At 37.3% G+C, this 21778-nt stretch overlaps 1 pseudogene; it reads left to right on the top strand.

Annotated features, from left to right (window-relative positions):
* Nucleotides 1–21778, top strand: part of LOC107869010 — a 149488-nt pseudogene that overhangs the window by 125494 nt on the left and 2216 nt on the right.

Here is a 21778-nt window from a genome sequence, read left to right on the forward strand (position 1 = left end):
ATGATTTCAGAATTCTAATTTGGGAAAAAATAAATCAAGTCTTTTTTCTTTCTGTTTTTTTTTTTCTTTGGGGGGGGGGGAGGTTTGTATTTTAGTTTTTGAAAACGTCACAATAAACATCATTGAATTTTTAATATATTTATTATGATATAATAATTGAAGAAAAAGAGCGAAAAGATAATTTTGTCTACTACGAAGACTTTTAATAAAGGACAGAAGGTTCAGACAACATTTCTAACACTCTTCACATTTTTAATATATTAACTATTAGAGATAGATATAAGACATTAGAGACAGAGATTAGAGATTAGAGATTAGAAAGAAGATGTAGAGATAAAGATAGAGATTAGAGACTAGAAGTTAGTGATAGAGATTAGAGAGAGAACAAATACTTATTTTCCTCTCTATATCTCAAATATTGAACAACTCTTCATGTCTATTTATCTTTCTACTTCTATTTTTGTTTCTCTTTATTATTTTACCTTATTTTTATTTTTTTTAAGTTTTTTTTTTAGATTTTCTAAACCTTTACTTTTTCTCTTTTCTCCTCTCAACCTCTATTTAAAAAAAAAAAAATCTATTTTTTCTTTTTTCTTTTTTTTTAATTTTTCTCAGAATTTATTTTTTCTTTTATTTTTTATTTTAGATTTTTTTATTTTTTCTAAACATTTATTTTTCTTTTATTTTTTTAATCTTCTCCTCTTAAATTTTATTTTTTTCTTTCTTTTCTTTCTTCTTTTGTCACGACCTAATTTCTCGGGTCATGATCGTGCCTACCTTATCCCACCAGTAGGCAAGTCAAATTATAGCCGGGAACGATATGTAATGGGCTAAAGGGTGAAAACCAGAAAAAGATTATACATAAGAGAAAATACCCTATTTCACCCTTGAAATATACCCAAAATGGTTGTGACACACCTCAACTTAACGGGGGTCCTATTACCCCCTGAACTAATTAAAAGTGTAATTTTGACACTCTTACTATCTGCGTGGCACATACGTGTGTAAGATCCTGCAAAATTCTAAGCTTAATTCGGACCTTTAGGCTTGTCAAGGGGGGTCCCAGACTTAGAATATTTTAACTAAGTACTCAGACTTAGTATCATTTAAGCCTACAAAGGTTGGCAATATTATTTTGTAATTTTTATGTCCATTAAATATTGATGTTTAGGTTGATTCATGATTAGGAATATCCATAGGCGTCTTCGGAAAAGTTTAGGAATTTTTGGACTTCTTTTGAAGGTCCTGTGGAATCTTAAAATAGTGGATCAACGCGATGTTGGTGCGCCGCACCGACTATCACGTTGATTAATATTTTTCCCAGCTACCAGCGTCCAATTTCAGTGAATCGACGCGAACAAGGCGCGACGCGTTGGCTATCACTTCGATGGTATCGACGCGCTGCGTCAACCTGCGTGTCGGTAGCCTAGTTTTCAGTCATTAAAAGACCGCATTCTTGGGGGTATTTGGGTCTTTTCCCACATTCTTCAGCCTCCAAAATACGAAATTAATCACCTTGGAGAGCAATTAAACTCATCTTTTCTCAAAATTTTGCTCAAGAACAATTTCAAATCAAGAACTCAAGATTCAACTATTAACATTCAGAAATTCCTTAACTAAGATATGTGAAGTGTTCATCCAAGGGTTTCTTCCACCCTTAGAGTCCAAGAATCTCTTTTGAAACTTCAAGTAGTTGATTTTATGATTTTCATAGTTGGAATTAAAGTGTATTCATGATTGATGTTTGGATTTGGCTCCTACTACATGTTTCATGTGTAATTGATTTTCATGTGTGTAAATCCATGTTAAACACTTAAATTGTGAGATTTGGAATTCAATCATGATACCCACTTGTTGTTCAAAGTTATGTGCATATATTATGCTCATCAAGTGCTTGATGAATTGTTCATGTGAAATATTAAGAGAATGAAATCATGTCAAGATAGCCTATGTGCAAGTTGTATCATGCAAGTATTTATTAAAATGCCTTAATGAATGAAGAATGATCAAATGCTTAGATAACATATTTCAAGTTATGACATGTCTCTTATTTTATGCTATTGAGTCCTGGGGGTACTTGCACCCGATAATTTAGTAGATTACCTAGATCCATGGTCAGTCATAGAATAGTATCAATCACGTCACGATCAGTAGTACTCTCAGTCAGTTACAGAACTTAGAAAAACTCAATAGATTCAGTAGTAGTTCAGTCTAACCCAGTATTCAGTTCAGAGCTCAGTAAACTCTAACAGTTAATAGAATTCAGTAGAATTCTGTCAGTCATTGAACTCAGTTTGGTTCAGCTAAACAGTAATCTCAGTAACCATTTAGTACAGCCTAGTACAGATAAGAAATTTGCTCAGGGTCTATTTCAGTTGGGAGTAGGATTCAACACTAAATTAACCCAGGGATGAGGGCATTCCTGCAGCTGAGACCCTTAGCAGCAATCCTTACGTTATAGAACTACGTATCCAGCGTAGGTTGATGTATCTTCCTACCAGATATTATGAGGGTTGATACTTCTCTTCTGAGTTATCCTGCCAGCGAGGGTTGACGAAAGAGCTTCCAGTCAGAGAGGGTTAACTCACAGTTTATCTCTACCCGTGGCACGGTATTGATATTCTTCCAACTGGAGTTACATGCTGGATCCTAATCAGTTTAGAGAGGGGTATATCGATTAGATGATTTTCTCCCACAATCTCAGTTTTAGTCTCTGTCTCAGAATAGAACTCAGTTTAGTTCTACGGGTTCAGGACTATCAGATATAGTAACCCAACTTAGATTAGTACGGAACTCAATATAGTTCCTCAAAATTAAGAGCTGTCAAATACAGTCATCTAGTTATCCATAGTACAATATCAGTTATCTAGTAAATTAGTTGATCAGCATTCAAACTCAGTGTTCAGTGTTATCACAATTTCATTTACGGTATACGTATTCATGCATGTACTCCTATTCAGTCATACTCATGTTATCCAGCTATTATTGTTCATAAATATGAGCTCATGCATTTTAGCCTACCTTACTGAGCATACCAGTACATTCAAAGTAGTGACGCATGCTTTCGTTTTGCACTATGATGTCTTATATCATAGGTTCTGACACACGAGCTCCAGACCACCCTCAGTAGACTAGACTTTCAGCATTCAGCGTAGTGGTGAGTCCACTTAGTTTGAGAACATGATTACTACTTACAGTTTTTCAGTTTATGTCAGTAGACGGAGTTAGTTGGGGACTTGTCCCATCAATTCCATAGTTCAGATAGTTAGAGGCTTCCCAGACTAGAGTGTTTTCAGATAGTTATTCAGATTTTAGTACTTTGTTCAATTTTGGTATTTAATAAAATCAGATTAAACCTTATGGCATGTTTTCACTTAATTCCATATATTATTCAGTATTATTGTTTAATTATTGTAGCAGGTACCAGTCATGGGTTAACTTGTGGTCCCTCAGAATTATGAGCACCGTGTAGCGTCCAGGGTACAGACTCGGGGCGTGACAAACTTAGCATCAGAGCCTAAGGTTCAATAGAGTCCTAGAAAGTCTGGAAGCCTTATCTAGTAGAGTCTTGTGCATGGGTGTATTGTGTGCCACACTTATGGATGGGAGGCTATGCGATGACTTAGGAACAATTTTCCTTATTTTAATATTCATGTTATGCGAGTGAGCATGAACTTCAATTACACTCTATTTCTAAGCCTAGCTTCTCTTCCATTTACAGAATATGCCTCCAAAGAGGACTAGGGGAAGAAGAACAAGAGATCAGTCAGGCCCTCAGCCCATCCATCCAGATCCTTTGAGCGAGCATGTCTCCCACGTAAAGTCAGAGCAACCTTCACCACCCTATCTTGTAGTAGCCCAAAATGAACGTCCAACTATGGTTTTGTCCAACCCAGTGGCCAATAATGCTGCTGCCAGGATTCAATACTTTACCCAAATGAACCCTCCATCTTTCACAGGGTCTAAGTCAGATGAGGAACCTTAGAAATTTCTTGATCAGGTGCAGAAAGTTACTAATATCATAGGGGTGACTGCTGTTGGGTGCGCTGAGTTAGCCGCATATTAGTTACAAGATATGGCTCACTCATGGTTCAAATAGTGGAAGGCAGAAAAGGCTACAAATGCAGGGCCCATAGAATGGGAAGATTTTGCAATTGCTTTTCAAGTAGGTACCTTCCGTTAGAGTTGAGGAAAGAGAAGGTTTTGAGTTTATAAACCTGAAGTAGGGTAATATAACAGTGCAAAATTATTCTCTCAAGTTTACTCAGTTATCCAGATATGCCCCACATATTGTAGCAGATAGCAGAGAGAAGATGAGTAAGTTTGTGTCAAGAGTGTCTAGCAGCGTGGTCAAGGAGTGTAGGACTGCAATGCTTATTAAGGAAATGGACATAACCAAGTCATAGTCTATGCTCAGCAGATAGAGGAGGCCAAGAATTGAGAAAAAAAGGGAGAATAAGAGAGTGAGAATAGGTAGTTTTAGTTTTGCTCAGTCTAAGTTAGAGGGTGGAAAGCGTTCTCAGTTCTGCTCGAAGTCTTAGTTCCAGCTCCTTCCTCAGCCAGTGCTCCAGTGCCAAAATTTAGAGATGGAAACCGAGATAGGGCATTGGGCCCTAAGCCCAGGGCAGTGTTAGCAGTGCCCGAACCAACCCCTTTTGCCAGAAATATAGCAGAAACCACCAGGGTATCTGTAGAGCTGGTAGTAATATGTGTTTTAGATATGGCAAGCCAGGCTACAAGGTATGATAGTGTCTTCAAGTTGGTTCACAGAGTCATCATAACCATCCCCCAGCTCAGTCAGGTTGCCCAAATCATTAGGATGCCTCTTCCAGTGCCACCGGTGGGCAGCGCCCAAACAGACTCTATGCTTTTCAGTTTTGACACAATCAGAAAAGTTCTCCTGATGTGGTCATTGGTATGTTACAAGTTTTCCATTTGCATGTTTATGCTTTGATAGATCCAGGAGCTTCTTTGTCCTTTGTTACTCCATATATAGCAGTTGATTTCAGAGTCAGTCCTAAAATTCTAGCAGAGCCCTTCTCAATTTTTACCCCAGCGGGTAAATCTATCATAGCCCGGCGGGTATATAGGAGCTATCCAATTATGGTATCTCAAAAAGTCTTTTTAGCAGACTTAGTCAAATTAAAGATGACTGATTTTGATGTCATTATCGGTATGAATTGGCTTTATTCCTGCTATGCCTCAGTCGACTGCAGAAATAGAATTGTTCAATTTTAGTTTTTAAATGAACCTGTCCTAGAGTGAAAGGGTAGTACTTCAGCACTTAGGGGTCAACTTATTCTTACCTTTGGGCTAAAAATATGATATCTAAGGGATGTGTCTACCATTTTGTGTGAGTCCAGGACTCTAGTTCAGAAACCCTTACTCTTGAATCAGTATTAGTAGTATGTGAATTCCCAGATGTGTTTCTTGAAGATCTTCCAGGAGTTCCTCCCAATAGGGAAATTAATTTTAGAATTGATCTTCTCCCAGATACTCAGCCCATCTCTATTCTTCCATACCGAATAACTCTAACAGAACTTTGAGAATTAAAAGAACAATTAAAGGATCTCTTAGATAAGGGATTCATCAGAACTAGTGTGTCTTCGTGGGGCGCACCAGTGTTATTCATGTGTAAAAACTGTAGTTCTCTCAGAATGTGTATGGACTACCATCAGTTAAATAAAGTTATAATCAAGAACAAATATCCTCTCCCAAAATCAATGACTTGTTTGACCAACTTCAAGGTGCCAGTTATTTCTGTAAGATAGACCTCAGATCAGGCTATCATCAGCTCAAAGTCAGGGAATGTAACATCCCAAAAATAGCTTTCAAAACTCGGTATGGTTACTTCAAATTCCTAGTCATGTCCTTTGGTCTTACCAATGCCCCAGCATCTTTCATGGACTTGATGAACCATGTATTCAAGCAGTACTTGGACATGTTCGTCATAGTCTTCATAGATGATATCCTTATTTACTTCTGTAGTGAACATATTCATGCAGACCATCTCAGAATACTACCATAGATCCTCAGAATCATCATTTATTCACCAAGCTCAGCAAGTGTGAATTTTGGCTAAGGTCAGTATCATTTCTTGGCCATATCATTTCCAGTGATTACATTAGAGTTGATCCCCAAAAGACCGAAGCAGTAAGAAACTAGCCTAGACCCATTTCTCCATCAAATATCTGGAGTTTCTTGAGCTTGGCCGGCTATTACCGGTGGTTTTTTTAGGGGTTTTCATCTATTGCATCCCCTATATCCAGATTGATTCCGAAGAAGGTCAAATTCTAGTGGTTAGAATCCTATGAGAAGAGTTTTTAGGAGTTGAAGACTCGACTAACAACAACTCCTATTTTGACCCTACCAGATAGTTTTGATGGCTTTGTTATGTATTGTGATGCCTCTAGAGTTGAAGTGGGTTGTATCGTCATGCAGAGAGGTAAGGTTATAGACTATGCCTCTAGATATCTTAAGACCCATGAGAATAACTACCCTACTCATAATCTTGATTTAGTATTTGTTATCTTTACCTTACAGATTTGGAGGCATTACTTGTCTGGTGTGCATGTTGATTTGTTCACTAATCGTAAGAGCCTGCAGTATGTGTTCTCTCAGAAAGACCTCAACCTCCATCAAAAATGGTGGTTGGAATTGTTGAAAGGTTATGACATAAGTGTCCAGTATCATTCGGGCAAGGCCAATGTAGTGGCCGATGCTCTCAGTAGAATGTCTATGGGTAGCGCTGCCCATGTTGAGAATATTAAGAAGAAGTTAGCTTAAGAAGTTCATTAGTTAGCCTGACTAGGTGTTCGCTTAGTCGATTTAGCAGAAGGTAGTGTGTGGGTGCAGAGTAGCTCAGAATCATCCCTAGTTTCCAAAGTAAAGGTTAAGCAGGATAGAGATCCCAGTCTAGTCCAGTTGAAGGAATCAGTCAGAAATCAGAAAGTAAAGGTTTTCTCCCAAGGGGAAGATAGTGTATTGCGTTGTCATGGTTGCCTGTGTGTGAAAGGTGTAGATGACTTGAGGCAGCGAATTCTTATAGAAGTGTATGGTGTGTGCTACTCTATTTATCTAGGGGCCACCAAGATGTACCGTAATTTGTGGGAGATCTATTGGTGGAGTGGGATGAAAAGAGACATTGCAGAGTTTGTGGCTAAGTGCTCAACATGTCAGCAGGTTAAGATTGAGTATCAGAAGCCTAGTGGGTCCATTCAGGAGTTTAGTATTCCCACCTGGAAATGGGAATAAGTCAACATGGACTTTGTGATGGGTTTGCCTCATACCCGTCGTCAACATGATTCAGTTTGGGTCATTGTTGACAGGTGACCAAATCAGCTCATTTATTTCTAGTTCATACCTCCTATTCAGGCGAGGATTATGCCAAACTCTATATTAGGGAATTAGTCAGATTATACGGTGTTCCATTGTCTATTATTTCAGATAGAGGTACCCAGTTCACCTCTTATTTCTGGAAAGCATTCCAAAAGGGTCTTAGTACCCGAGTTCATCTCAGTATAGCCTTTCATCCTCAGATAGATGGTCAAGCAAAAAGGACCATTTAGACCTTAGAAGATATATTGTGAGCATGTCTGATAGACTTTAAAGGCAGTTGGGACGACCACTTGCCTTTTATTGAGTTCACATATAACAACAGCTTTCACTCTAGTATTCAGATGGCTCCATTAGAGGCGCTTTATGAGAGCAGGTGTAGATCACCCATTGATTGGTTTAAAGTGGATGAGGCTGCAGTGATAGGGGCTGACTTGGTGTTTGATGCCTTAGAGAAGGTCTAGTTAATTAGGGAAAGGCTTAAGACAGCTCAGAGCTAGCAAAAATCATACGCAGATGTGCGCAAAAAGGATCTCGAGTTTGGATTGGTGACCATGTGTACTTAAAGATCTCTCCTATGAAAAGAGTGAAGCATTTTGGAAAAGAAGGGAAACTCAGTCCCCGATATGTTGGTCCTTATCGAATCCTCAGCCGTTTCAGAAAGGTAGCTTACCAGCTTGAGTTACCTTCAGATTTATCTTCAGTTCACCCAGTGTTCCATTTCTCCTTACTAAAGAAATGTATAGGTAACCCAGCAGTCATATTCCTTATTGAGGGCACAGGTATTCAGAACAACCTCTCTTATGAAGAGATCCCAATTGAAATCCTTGACTATCAGATTCACAGACTGAGGAACAAAGAAGTTCCTCAAGCCAAAATTCTTTGGTGGAATCATTTTGTTGAGGGAGCTACTTGGGAATCAGATGCAGACATGTGAACCAAGTATCCTCATCTATTCTCCTCTAATCCAGACTTAACTCAATGTAATAGTTTTCTTAAGATTATTCGGTTCCATGTTTAAATTTCAGTTACAAACTTGGTATTAGTTATCATTGCATGTTCAGTTATATGTTAATGATCCATTTTAGTCACGTATCCATGCATCAGATATGTATGTTCAGTATATAGATTCCGTTTATCAAAAATCCCAGTCATGCATTCATGAATCATGTTCAACTATATCCATGCATCAGATATGCATGTTCAAAATGATAATTCAGAATACCAGTAATATCAGTCATCTAGTCATGTTCCAGATGTTGATGTCGAGTAAGTAAGTCAGTCTGTCAGTGTTCTCAGTCTCACCAGTCCCATTCAAGGACAAATATTCCTAAGGGGGAGATAATGTAACACCCCGCAAAATCCTAAGCTTAATTCGGTCCTTTAGGCTTGTCAAGGGGGTCCCAGACTTAGAATATTTTAACTAAGTACTCAGACTTAGTGTAATTTTAGCCTACGAAGGTTGGCAATCTTATTTTGCAACCTTTACGTCCATTAAATGTAGATGTTTAGGTTGATTCATGATCAGGAATGTCCATAGGTATTTTCCAACAAGTTTTGGATTTTTCGGACTTCGTTTGAAGCTCCTTTGGAATATTAAAATAGTGGATCAATGCGATCTTGGTGCGCCGCATCAACTATCACGTTGATTAATATTTTCCCTAGCTACCAGCGTCCAAGTCCAGTAAATTGACGCAAACATGGCGTGACACGTTGGCTATCGCGTCGATGGCATCAACGCACCGCGTTGAACTGCGCGTCGGTAGCCCAGTTTCCAGTCATTAAAAAACCGCATTCTTGAGGGTATTTGGGTCTTTTTTCCACGTCTTTCAGCCCCCAAAATATGAAATTAATCACCTTGGAGATCAATTAAATTCATCTTTTCTCAAAATTGCTCAAGAACAAAACCCTAGGTGCTCAAGAACAAAACCCTAGGTGCTCAAGTTTCAAATCAAGAACTAAAGATTCAACCATAAACTTTCAAAAATTCCTTAACTTAAGATATGTGAAGTGTTCATCCAAGGGTTCCTTCCACCCTTGGAGTCCAAGAATCTCTTTTGAAACTTCAAGTAGTTAATTTTATGATTTCCAAGGTTGGAATTAAAGTGTATTCATGATTGATGTTTGGATTTGGTTCCTAATACATGTTTTATTACATGTTTCACATGTAATTGATTTTCATGTGTGTAAATCCATGTTAAACCCTTGAATTATGAGATTTTGAATTCAATCATGATACCCACTTGTTGTTCAAAGTTATGTGCATATATTATGCTCACCAAGTGCTTGATGAATTGTTCATGTGAAATATTAAGAGAATGAAATCATGTCAAGATAGCCTATGTGCAAGTTGTATCATTCAAGTGTTTGTTAAAATGCCTCAGTGAATGAAGAATGATCAAATGTTTAGTTTACATGCTTCAAGTTATGCCATGTCTCTTAATTTATTCTATCAAGTCCTAGGGGTAATTATACCCGACAATTTAGCTGATTACCTAGAGCCATGGTCAGTCGTAGAACAGTATCAGTCATATCACGATTAGTAGTACTCTCAGTTAGTTACAGAACTCAGGAAAACTTAGTAGATTCAGTAGTAGTTCAGTCTAACCCGGTATTCAGTTCAGACCTCAGTAAACTCTATCAGTTAACAGAATCCAGTAGAATTCCATCAGTCAACGGAACTTAGTGAACTCAATTCGGTTCAACTAAAAAATAATATCAGTAACCGTTCAGTCTAGCCTAGTACATACTAGAAATCAACTCAGGGTCTATTTCAATTGGGAGTAGGATTCAGCACCGAGTTAACCCAGGGATGGGGGTATTCCTATCAACTGAGGGTTTGACCCTTAGCAGCAATCCTTGCGTTATAGAATTACATAGCCAGTGTAGGTTGAGGTATCATCCTGCCAGACATTTTAAGGGTTGATACTTCTCGTTTGAGTTATCCTGCTAGTGAGGGTTGACAAAAGAGCTTCCTATCAGAAAGCTTCCAATTGGGGTTACAGGTTGGGCACCAATTAATTTAGAGAGGGGCATGTTGGTTATATGATTTCCTCCCACAGTCTCAGTTTCAGTCTCAGTCTCAGAATAGAACTCAATTCAGTTCTATGGGTTCAGGACTATCAGATATAGTGACCTAACTCAGCTTAGTACGAAACTCAGTATAGTTCCTCAAAATTCAGAACTGTCAGATACAGTCATCCAGTTATCCATAGTACAGTATCAGTTATCCAATAAATTAGTTGATCAGTATTCAGACTCAGTGTTCATTGTTATCACGATTTTAGTTACGGTATACGTATTCATGCGTGTACTCTTATTCAATCATACTCATGTTATCCAGTTGTTATTGTTCATGCATATGAGCCCATGCATTTCAGCCTACCTTACTGAGCATACCAGTATATTCAAAGTGTTGACGCATACTTTTTTTTTGCACTATGATATCTTATATCATAGGTTCCGATGCACGAGCTCCAGAGCACCCTCAGTAGATAAGACTTTCATCATTCGGCGTAGTAGTGAGTCCTCTTAGTTCGAGGACATGATTACTACTTACAGTATTTCAGTTTATGTCAGTGGACAGAGTTAGTTGGGGACTTGTCCTATCAACTCCACAGTTCAGATAGTTAGAGGCTTCCCAGACAAGAGTGTTTTCAGATAGTTATTCAGATTTTAGTACTTTGTTCAGTTTTGGTATTTAATACCGCATTCAGTATTATTTTCAGATTGAACTTTATGGCATGTTTCCTACTAATTCCGCATATTATTCAGTATTATTGTTTAGTTATTGTAGCAGGTACCAGTCATGGGTTAGCTTATGGTCCCTCGGGATTACAAGCACCGTGTAGCGTTCGGGGTACATACTCCGGGCATTACAACGTAGCACACACGTGTGCCTACGTGGACCCTTTAGTGTGTTATGTCACGTATGTGCCACGTAGGCACTAAGGGTGTCAAAATTATACTTTTAATTAGTTCAGGGGGTAATAGGACCCCTTTTAAGTTGGGGTGTGTCTCAGCCGTTTTGGGTATAGTTCTAGGGTGAAATAAAGCATTTTCTCTTATACATAATGATAATAGTAGTAATGATTAGTGGTAAGCAGAAAGGAACCATATATAATATATTAAAATGAGAGAGAAAAAAGGACCAAATATACAAATGAATCCCTCCTAAGACCTAGTAAGGTCGTTACTAGAGCCACTACTGAAACATACCCCAAGTACTAGACAAAATCCAAAATATACATAATATATACAAGAAGTCTCGAGTATAAAAGACTAAACTGGAATAAATAGAGGAGGATCAGCCTCGAACGACAGCAAACCCACCCTGCTCTGAATGAGCACTGAAAGGTAGGAACTACGTCACTACTAGTATTTGGATTTGAATAAAAAAAAGATGCAGAAGTATAGTATGAGTACCAAAGAAATGAGTACTCAACAGGCATCATCGGCCCACTGAACTTAATACAGGAAAAATATACTAAATTAAAAGGTTGTAATCTAAGTCAACAGTAAACAGGGATAGAAAAGTACTATCGAGCTACGCAAATGCGATAAAGGAATATGTATAAGATATACAAAAAGATAAATAATGCAATAATAAAATATAAATCAAACATAACCTAACTGGCCCTCGTAAACCCACTAGGCACACTGAAGAAGACAATTAACCCAATCGTGCCCCTATAAGCTGGTGGGAAACACATGAAATAATTGAAGAAAAAGTGTAAATAACCTATAACGAACTAACCCCTTGAAACGATAGTAGCCATCAAAAAATACACCGAGCTTGAACCGGCACCAATGGGTAGTAACAAGAGGCCAGACGGGGCTTGAACCGATAGTGGTGGATAATAGCAGGAGGCCATATGCCGAATTTGAACTGGAAATAGTGGATAATAATGATAGGCGAAATAGATGATATACAACAGAACTCATAATTAGATGCCAGACTGGAACTGGAACACAGAGTAACCATAACTCCCAGAACAACAATAATTAGTACCAGAACATCCAAATCATAATAAGATAATATCGAACTCGAAACAGAACTCATAGTAACCATACCCAGCTGTAAAATTAAATCCACATCATACCATAACCAATGTCAAAGTGGTACCATAATTCACGATAAATGACAGAAATAAAGTATATGCTAAACCTAAATCAAAACTAAAAATACATTTAAATAACCATTCATATATCTTTATTAAAAAGGGACGAATCCAAGGGTCCGCAAGTTAATTACACATCCTAAAGTTATAGATGTTATATTAGACAAAAAGATAACATACCAAATTATACTAGAACGGGGTCCTAACAATATATATATTAAAAAGTACGCAAACTACAAGTACTTATCGAAAATCAACATAATAGTACACAATTACCATAAATAAGCTCAATCTAAAGGTAGGGCAAGTCTAGTCTACCTGGACGCCAAAGCTAAAAACCTCTCTGAGAAGCTTCTAAATAGTGCCTTACTAGAATCCGAGCTTGAATATTTGATGTGAATAATTAATTCTCTTCCACGAATCTAATAAAGCATCCAAAATATTTTTCAACCAAATCTCCTCTAACATGCTCAGTAAAAGAAATGGGAGCAGTACAAAATTTATATTCAAATGTCAAAGAAAGATTGGAAATTTGCAAGAAAACTAAGTGGATAAATATGGATTTATAATGTATATAACACGTACATCAATTTGTCCGCTATAATTAATATATTGATTATCTACTTCCACTTACCTAATTCTATAGACTTTTAACTAATTAGTCACCTAACACCCTTTGACAAAGTTCCACGTAGGTGTTGTGGTGTCAACACCACACCCTACTTAATCTTTTTCCTTTAGATAGGTTCGTGACACGACCGTTCTCCAACATTGCATAGATTCGCGGTAAAATAAATATAATTTCTTGAATATATTATAATTAATAGAAAATTATTTCTAATAAAATCTCTATTGTATAACAATAATATTTTAACATATGTAGATTTACTATTTCACTTAAAATATTAATAGGGTATAAAAATGTATATAAAATAATAGAGATATACCATAACTAAAGAATTTTATCAACATCAAAAATATTTTTGAAAGGTAATAAATTATATTTCTACAATTGTAAATTTAGATTAAATATTCCACAATATATTTGGCATTACTAAAATTCAAAAACGAACCACCCGAAAATCAAACTATCAGTTCCAGAAAGTCATAAATAACTTGGGGTAGTTATAGAAAAGCTCTAGACATCGAAAATGTATGAAAAAAAGGAAATGACTGTGAGGATCATTACAACATCCACTACTAAAAGGACTTTTGTCCGCGAAAGTAAAGGATAAGTAAATACCTGAAGGCTCAAACAAGTAGGGATACTGGGCGCGCATATCATGCGCAGTCTACCAAGTCGCCTCTTCAACTGGACGGTGATGCCTCTGAACCTTAACTACCAGAATATCCCTAGAGCGCAATCGACTGACATTTCTTTCCAAAATGGACACTGGCTTCTCTACAAATGCCAACCTCTCATCAAACTGAACTGAGTCCCACCGAAGCACGTACAAATTATTTAGAATATACCATCATAACATAGATACATAGAACACTGGGTGGATTCCTGAGAAGGAAAGAGGCAATGCCAAAACATAAGCTACCTCCCCAACAGTTTGTAGAATCTGAAAGGGTTCAATATACCTAGGCTAAGCTTGCCCCTCCTCCCAAACCTCATCACGCCCTTCATAGGCTATACTCTGAAGAAGACCATATCCCCAACTATGAACATCAATGGACAACATTTATGGTCAGCATAACTCCTCTTTCTAATATGAGCTGCTTGAAGCCTGTCCTGGATCACCCGAACTCTATTCAATGACTCATAAAGCAAATTTGTGGCATGACAACTAACCTTAGAAGTCATGAACCAACCAACAAGAGATGACATCATATACTATACAATGCCTTAAATAGTGCCATTTAAATACTCAAATGATAGTTTTAATTATATGTAAAATTCGCCAAAGGTCGAAACTGGTCCCATTGACCCCCAAAAATCCAACAAACAAGCGCAGAGTATGTCCTCCAAGACCTAGATAGTCCGCTCTGACTGCCCATCAGTCTGGGGATAGAAAAAAGTACTAAGGTAAACTTGGGTACCCAACTTCTCCTGAAACATCCTCCAGAAACTAGAAGTGAACTAAGAGCCTCAGTTTGAAAGAGGTACCCTATGTAAGTAAATTACCTCCTGAATATAAACATGGGCTAACCTTTCGGCACTATAGGATACTCAAACGGGGAGAAAAAATTCAGACTTGGTCAATCGATCCATGATGACCCATATACTATCGAAACCACGGGAAATGTAAGGCAACCCACCTATAAAATCCATCATAAATTGCTCCCATTTTCCACTATGGAATGGGTAACTACTGAAGCAATCCACTAGGTCCTTGATACTCAGCCTTTACTTGTTGATAAAGGCATCGAGCCATAAACCCTGTTATATCTCTCTACATACCACTCTACCAATAATGCTACCTTAAATCCCTATACATCTTAGCCGTCCTAGGGTGAATAGACTAATTAGAGTTAGAAGACTTGCAAAGAATCAACTGAATCAAATATCCAACCCTTGGAACACAAATACGACCATCAAACCTTAGGATACCCTCAGAATCTAAGGTAGCCCTCCTACACTCACCTCTTAATACCTACCATGAATGTTATAAAGTGTGTTATCCTCAAACTAATGACTTGAATCTGCTTCAATAAGGCAGATTTGGCCTCAACACTAGCAATGATCCTCTGAGGGTTAGAAATATCCAGACGAACCATTAAGTTAGCTAAGCATTTGATGTCCAACACCAATGACCGCTGAGAAACTAAAATAAAAGCTAAGCTACCCATTCTCAGTGACTTCCGGCTTAACGAATCCGCTACCACATTCGCCTTACCCGAATGGTAGAGAATAGAGATATTATTGTCCTTCGAAAACTCAATCCATCTACACTGCCTCAAATTAAGCTCTTTCTCGGTCATAATATGATGAAGACTGCATTGATCAATAAATATCTCACAGCAAACCCTATACAAACAATGTCTTCATATTCTAAGTGCAAACACTACCAGTGCTAACTCCAAGTCACGAGTGAGGTAGTTGAGCTCATGCACCTTTAGCTGCTTTGATCCATATGCAATAAAACAACCCCACTGCATTAGAACACACTCCAAACCAACACTAGATACATCATAATAAATAGTAAAACCCTCGCCCTCAACTGGAAGAGTTAGAATAGATGTTGAGTAAGCAAATTCTTGAGCTTCAAAAAGGTTGCCTCACAACTCGCAAACCACTGAAATAGAAACTCCCTCCTGTCAATCTAGTCATATAGGCTAACAATAGAAGAAAAAACCTCAATAAATCATGTATAGTAACCTACTAACCCAACAAACAGCGTACCTCAGTAGGTGACGTAGGCCTATCCCAACAAGGAATAGCCTTAGTATTCATTGGGTCCACCATAATACATTCTTAGACACTACGTGCCCCAAGAAAGTTACAGAAAAAAAACTAGAACTCGCACTTTGAGAACTTGGCATAAAGCTGATGATCTCTCAAAGTGTGGAGCATAGTTATCAAATATTACTCATGCTCCTACCTACTCATTGAATAGATCAGAATGTCATCAATAAATACTATCATAAAAGAGTCCAAATATGAATTGAACACATAATTCATCTAATCCATAAAAGATGTTAGGGCATTGGTCAATCCTAAAGACATCACCAGGAATTCATAATGGCCACAACGAGTCCTGAAGGCTGTCTTAGGGGTGTACACAACCCTAACCCTCAACTGATGGTAACCAGACCTCAAATCTATCTTAGAAAACATTATTGCACCCTGAAGTTGGTCAAATAAATCATTGATATGAGGCATAGGATACTTATTCTTTATAGTCATTTTATTCAACTTCTTGTAGTCGATACGCATATACAAAGAGTCATCCTTCTTCTTCAAAAATAGAACTAGAGCACCTCATGGTGACACACTCAGTCTGATAAAGCCCCTACCTAGAGATCTTGAGGTTGACTATTCAACTTCTTCAACTCAGCAGAAGCCATATAATATAGAGCCATAGAAATAGGTCGAGTACTTGGCTCGAGGTCAATAATAAATTCTATATCAGGCTAAGGAGAAAGGCCAGGTGGGTTGGTCAAAAACACATCAGGAAAATTGCGAACAATAAGGACGGAGTCAAGTGATGGACCCTCATCACTAACATCCCAAACATATGCAAAAAATAAATCTTAACCCCTCAATATCAGTCTCCTAGGTCAAATATAAGAAATAATCCCTATCAACACACAGCTAACAAAACCCTTCCACATAACCGGGGGTACGCCAGGCAAGGGTAAGGTAATAATCTTAGCAAAATAATCCAAAACCTCATGGTAAGGAGATAGCCAATCCATGCCTGGAATCACATCAAAATCTACCATATCTAGGAAAATAAGATCAATCTGAGTATCAAACTCCTGAACAATCACCAAACAAGATCTATATACCTGATCCACTACTAAAGAATTACCCACGGAGGTAGCTATACGCAATGGCATAGATAAGTACTCTGAACATAAACCCATCCTCAATGCAAAATAAGTAGAAATCTATGAAAATGTGGATCCGGGATCAAACAAAGACAAAGTTGCTAATGGCATATGGAAATTATACTTGTAATCACAGCATTCAAAGCCTCAGCCTCTGGTCTACCTGGTACAGCATACGAGTGACCTTTTCTACTACTGGACTGGGTTCCTATCTGACCACCTATCCTACCTCCCTAAGGACCACCTTAATAACCCTAGGGACCACCTTCATAATCTTGTGGACCACCGTTAGCTAGTGGCAGTGCTAATCTGATCAACTATGGAGTCTAAACTGAAGGCTCAATCATACTACACTAAGTACACTCACGTGCAAAGTGACAAACAACCTCACTGTCATAATATGCCTTGGGCACCCTATTTTTCTAGAAGGTTTGGTGGATTTAGACTGACCATCCTAACTCAATGATCCTGACTGAATACCCCTATGCAGCTGACTACTACTCTAACTACTAGAAACATTATAACTAGGTTGACCCCTGTCTAATATCTAAAGTGATGCCTAAACTGGCCAACTAGGCTGACCCTGATATTGAGAAGGCAGCAGTTAGGGGTACCTACCGTGAAACCCTCAGCCTTTGAATTATGAATCATTGTGGATTTCATTGCAACTTTCATAGTAACAAGGTCACTTATTGCTACCCCCTTAGGCCTCACGTTCCATCTCTTCTCTATAATTGACATTCTTGATTATCTCAGGAAAAAAAGTTCCTTAAAATTACCAAACTTTGTATAACCCTACAAAGTGGTAATCTCAATCCCCTAACAAAGCATTGAATTCGCTCATACTCTATACATAGAATCATATGTTGTGCATGGCTAACTCATAAAATATTACCTCATACTCATCCACAGACATATAACTCTATCGCAAAGTGGCAAACTCATCTCAAAGACGCTCGCACATGCTGTGAGGCATATACTTCCCCAAGAAAGCATCAAAGAACTGAGTCCAAGTCACTAGTGGACATCTATCTGGACAATAATTAAGACAACCTCTCTACTACCTCCTTATTATTGTATCTAGCTGATAAGAAACAAAGTCCACTCCTCGCGACTCAATCAACCCCAAATTCCATAACTGCTTCTCGCAATTGGATAGGAACTCATAAGCATCCTCCCCTGGGGTCCCAAAAAACTTGGGTAGAGTCAATATCAAAAATCATCCCAGCATCTTCTTCTCTTCTAAAGACATAACTGGTGGGATAATGCTGGTTGTGGGACTACTGGTGCTAGAGGAACCCCTACCCTAGGCACTGTTGCTTCAGGTTGTGCCCCTTAATCAACCCCACTGTATGCTGCTGGTTGCGCTATATTGATCAATGGACCACCAACTAACCCCAATAATTGTACCAATGCATCCTAAAGAACTGAAGAAGATATAAAATCATATGGAGCCTAGGTTGCCTCTTAGCCCAACTGATACTGCGGTGGCAGAATATCTGGAGCTCTCTCAGTCTGAGAAGCTATGTCAAGATCAGGTGATGGATGCTTGGCCTAATCTCAAACTGGAGTTGCTGGTCTATTCTGCCCCCGACCTCTAGGTTGACCTCGACCCCTACCTAAACTTCTAGTAGCGGGCTCAAGGTTTTGATCCCCGTCTCCCACATCTCGTGTCCTAGCCATCTATGTAAAGAGTGAATCAATAAACATTAACAACCAACTCAGACCCAACTCACGAAAATGGATTAAGAAAATAAGATCTTTTCCTAAAAATGCTCCTTAGCCTCCCAAAGATAGGATACAGACGTCTCTGTATCGATCTATAGGACTCTACTAAACATTGGCTCCAGTACCAATAATACCAGTAAAACCTAAGCTCTAATACTAAGTTGTCGTTCAATTTCTCTAGTCATGATAGTGCCTACCTTATCCCACCAGTAGGCAAGCCAAGCCATTACCCAGAACGATAGATAACGAGCAAAAACCAGAAAAATAACTATATTTAATAATAACATTAGTAATGATAAGTGATAAATAGAAAGGAATAACATATAATATATTAAAACGAGAGAGAGAAAAAGGACCAAATATACAAATGAATCCTTCCCGAGACCTAGTATAGTCGGTACTTGAGCCACTACTAAAAAATACCTAGAGTACTAGACAGAATCTAAAATATACACAATATATACAAGCAGTCTCGAGTATAAACACTAAACTAGAATAGATAGAAGAGGGTTAGCCTCGGACGATAGCAAGCTTATCCTGCTCTGAATCAATACTGAAAGGTTGGAACCATGTCACTGCTAATATTTGGATCTGCATCAGGAAAAAAATATAGAAATATAGTATGAGTACCAAAGAAATGGGTACTCAGTAGGCATCATTGACCGACTGGGCTCAATATAGGAAAAGTATACTAAAATACAAGGATTTAATATAAGTCAACAATAAATAGGGATAAAAAGTAATCAATTATCGAGCTATGGTAATGCGATAAATAAAAATGTATACACAATACAAAAAGATAAATAAGGCAGTAGTAAAAGATAAATCAAACATAATCTAACTGGGTCCCCATGAGCCCGCTAGACACATTGATGAAGAAAATTAACCCAATCGTGCTCCCATAAGTTGGTGGGACACACAGTAAATAATTGAAGGAAAAGTGTAAGCAACCTATAACCGAACCAACCCCGTGAAACTGTAGTAGCCATCAAAAAATGCACCGGGCTCAAACCAACACCAACACCAATGGGTAGTAACAAAAGGCCAGATGTCGGACTTGAGCCAGTAGTGATGGATAATAACAAAAGGTCATATGTCGGATTCAAATCGAAATTAGTGGGTAATAACGAGAGGCCACATATATGATATATAATAGAGATCATAATCAGATGACGAACTTGAACCAAAACTTAGAGGAATCACATCTTCTAGAGCAATAGTAATCAGTACAAGAAATCTCAAATCATAATACCAAGATGTCGGACTCGAACCGAAACTCATAGTAACCATATCCAACTGTAAAATTAAAATCCACACCATACCATAACCAATGTCAAAGTGGTACCAGATTCATGATAAATGACAGAAATAAAGTATATGCTGAACCTAAATCGAAACTAAAAATACATTTAAATAACTATTCGTATATCTTAATTAAAAAGGAACGAATCCAAGGTTCCATAACTTAATTTCATATCCTAAAGTTATAGATGCTATATTACACTAAAAGATAAGATACCAAAATATACTAGAACGGGATCCTAACCGGATAAATAAGGCATGATATATATATTAAGTGATACGTAAACTACAAGTGTTTATCCAAAACTTACATAATAGTACTCAATTACCGTAAATAAGCTCAATCTAAAGGTAGGGTAAGTCTATCTTACCTGAACGCCTAAGCTAAAAATCTCTCTGAGGAGCTTCCAAATATTACCCTACTAAAATCCGAGATTGAATTATTTGATGTAGTTAATTAATTCTTTTCCACGGATCTAATAAAGCATCCAAAATATTTTCCAATCAAATCTCCTCTAACATGCTCAGTAAACGAAATGGGAGCAGTACTAAATTTATATGCAAATGCTAAAGAAAGATTGGAAATTTGCAAGAAAATTGAGTAGAGAAATATGGATTTATAATGTATATAACGTGTACATCAGTTTGGCCACTATAATTAATTTATTGGTTATCTACTTCCACTTACCCAATTCTATAGATTTTTTAATAATTAGTCACCTCACACCTTTCGACAAAGTCCTACGTAGGCATCGTGGTGTCAAAATCACACCCTACTTAATCCTTCTCCTTTAGATAGCTTCATGATACACACGTTCTTGGACATTGCATAAGTTCATGGTAAAATAAATATACTATTTTGAATATATCATAATTAATAAAAACTTATTTTTAACAAAACTGCTATTGTATAATAATAATATTTTACATATCTAGATTAATTATCTCTGCTTAAAATATTAATAAGGTATAAAACTATATATAAAATAATAGAGATATACCATAACTAAAGAATTTTACTATCATCAACAATATTTTAAAAAGGTAATAAATTATATTTTTACCAAATGTCAATTTAGATTAAATATTTCATAATGCATTTGGCATTATTAAGATTCTCAAATGAACCACCCGAAAATCGAACTATAAGTCCCATCAAGTCATAAATAACTTGGGGTTACAGAAAAGCTCTAGATCTCAAAAATGTATGAAAACAAGGAAAATGACCGTGAGGATCATTACACCTTTTTATTTTCTTTGATTTTTTTGTATTTTTTTAAATATTTTTTCTTTATGTTTTTTTTTTAAATTTTATTATTATTTATTTCTTTTTTTTTTTCATTCTTTCCTAACAACAAGCCCTATTAGCAAGAGTTATACTACCACATTGTGTCCTGATTTGTGAGATTCTCTATAAATCATGCCTTAGAGTCAAGACATGGCCCAATGATTTTCGAATAATAAGTTACATCCCATGGACAAGAGTTCACTAACACATTATATTTTTATTTATAAGATGCTCTATAACTCTTGCCTTAGAGGCAATACTTAGTCCAATGACTTTTAAGTAACAAGTTACGTACCATAGGCGAGAGTTAATACTATCACATTATGTTTTTAGTTATGAGATATTCTGTAATTCTTACCTAGAGACAAGAATTATCCCAATGACTGTAAAACAACAAGTTACACTACCTAATGATTGTCAAACAACAAGTTAAGCTCCACGGATAAGAGTTGACACTACCATATTGTGTTTTAATTTATGAGATATTTATAACTCTAGCCTTAGA

This window comes from Capsicum annuum, chromosome 4 (assembly GCF_002878395.1).
Source record: "Capsicum annuum cultivar UCD-10X-F1 chromosome 4, UCD10Xv1.1, whole genome shotgun sequence".
Lineage (NCBI taxonomy): Eukaryota > Viridiplantae > Streptophyta > Magnoliopsida > Solanales > Solanaceae > Capsicum > Capsicum annuum.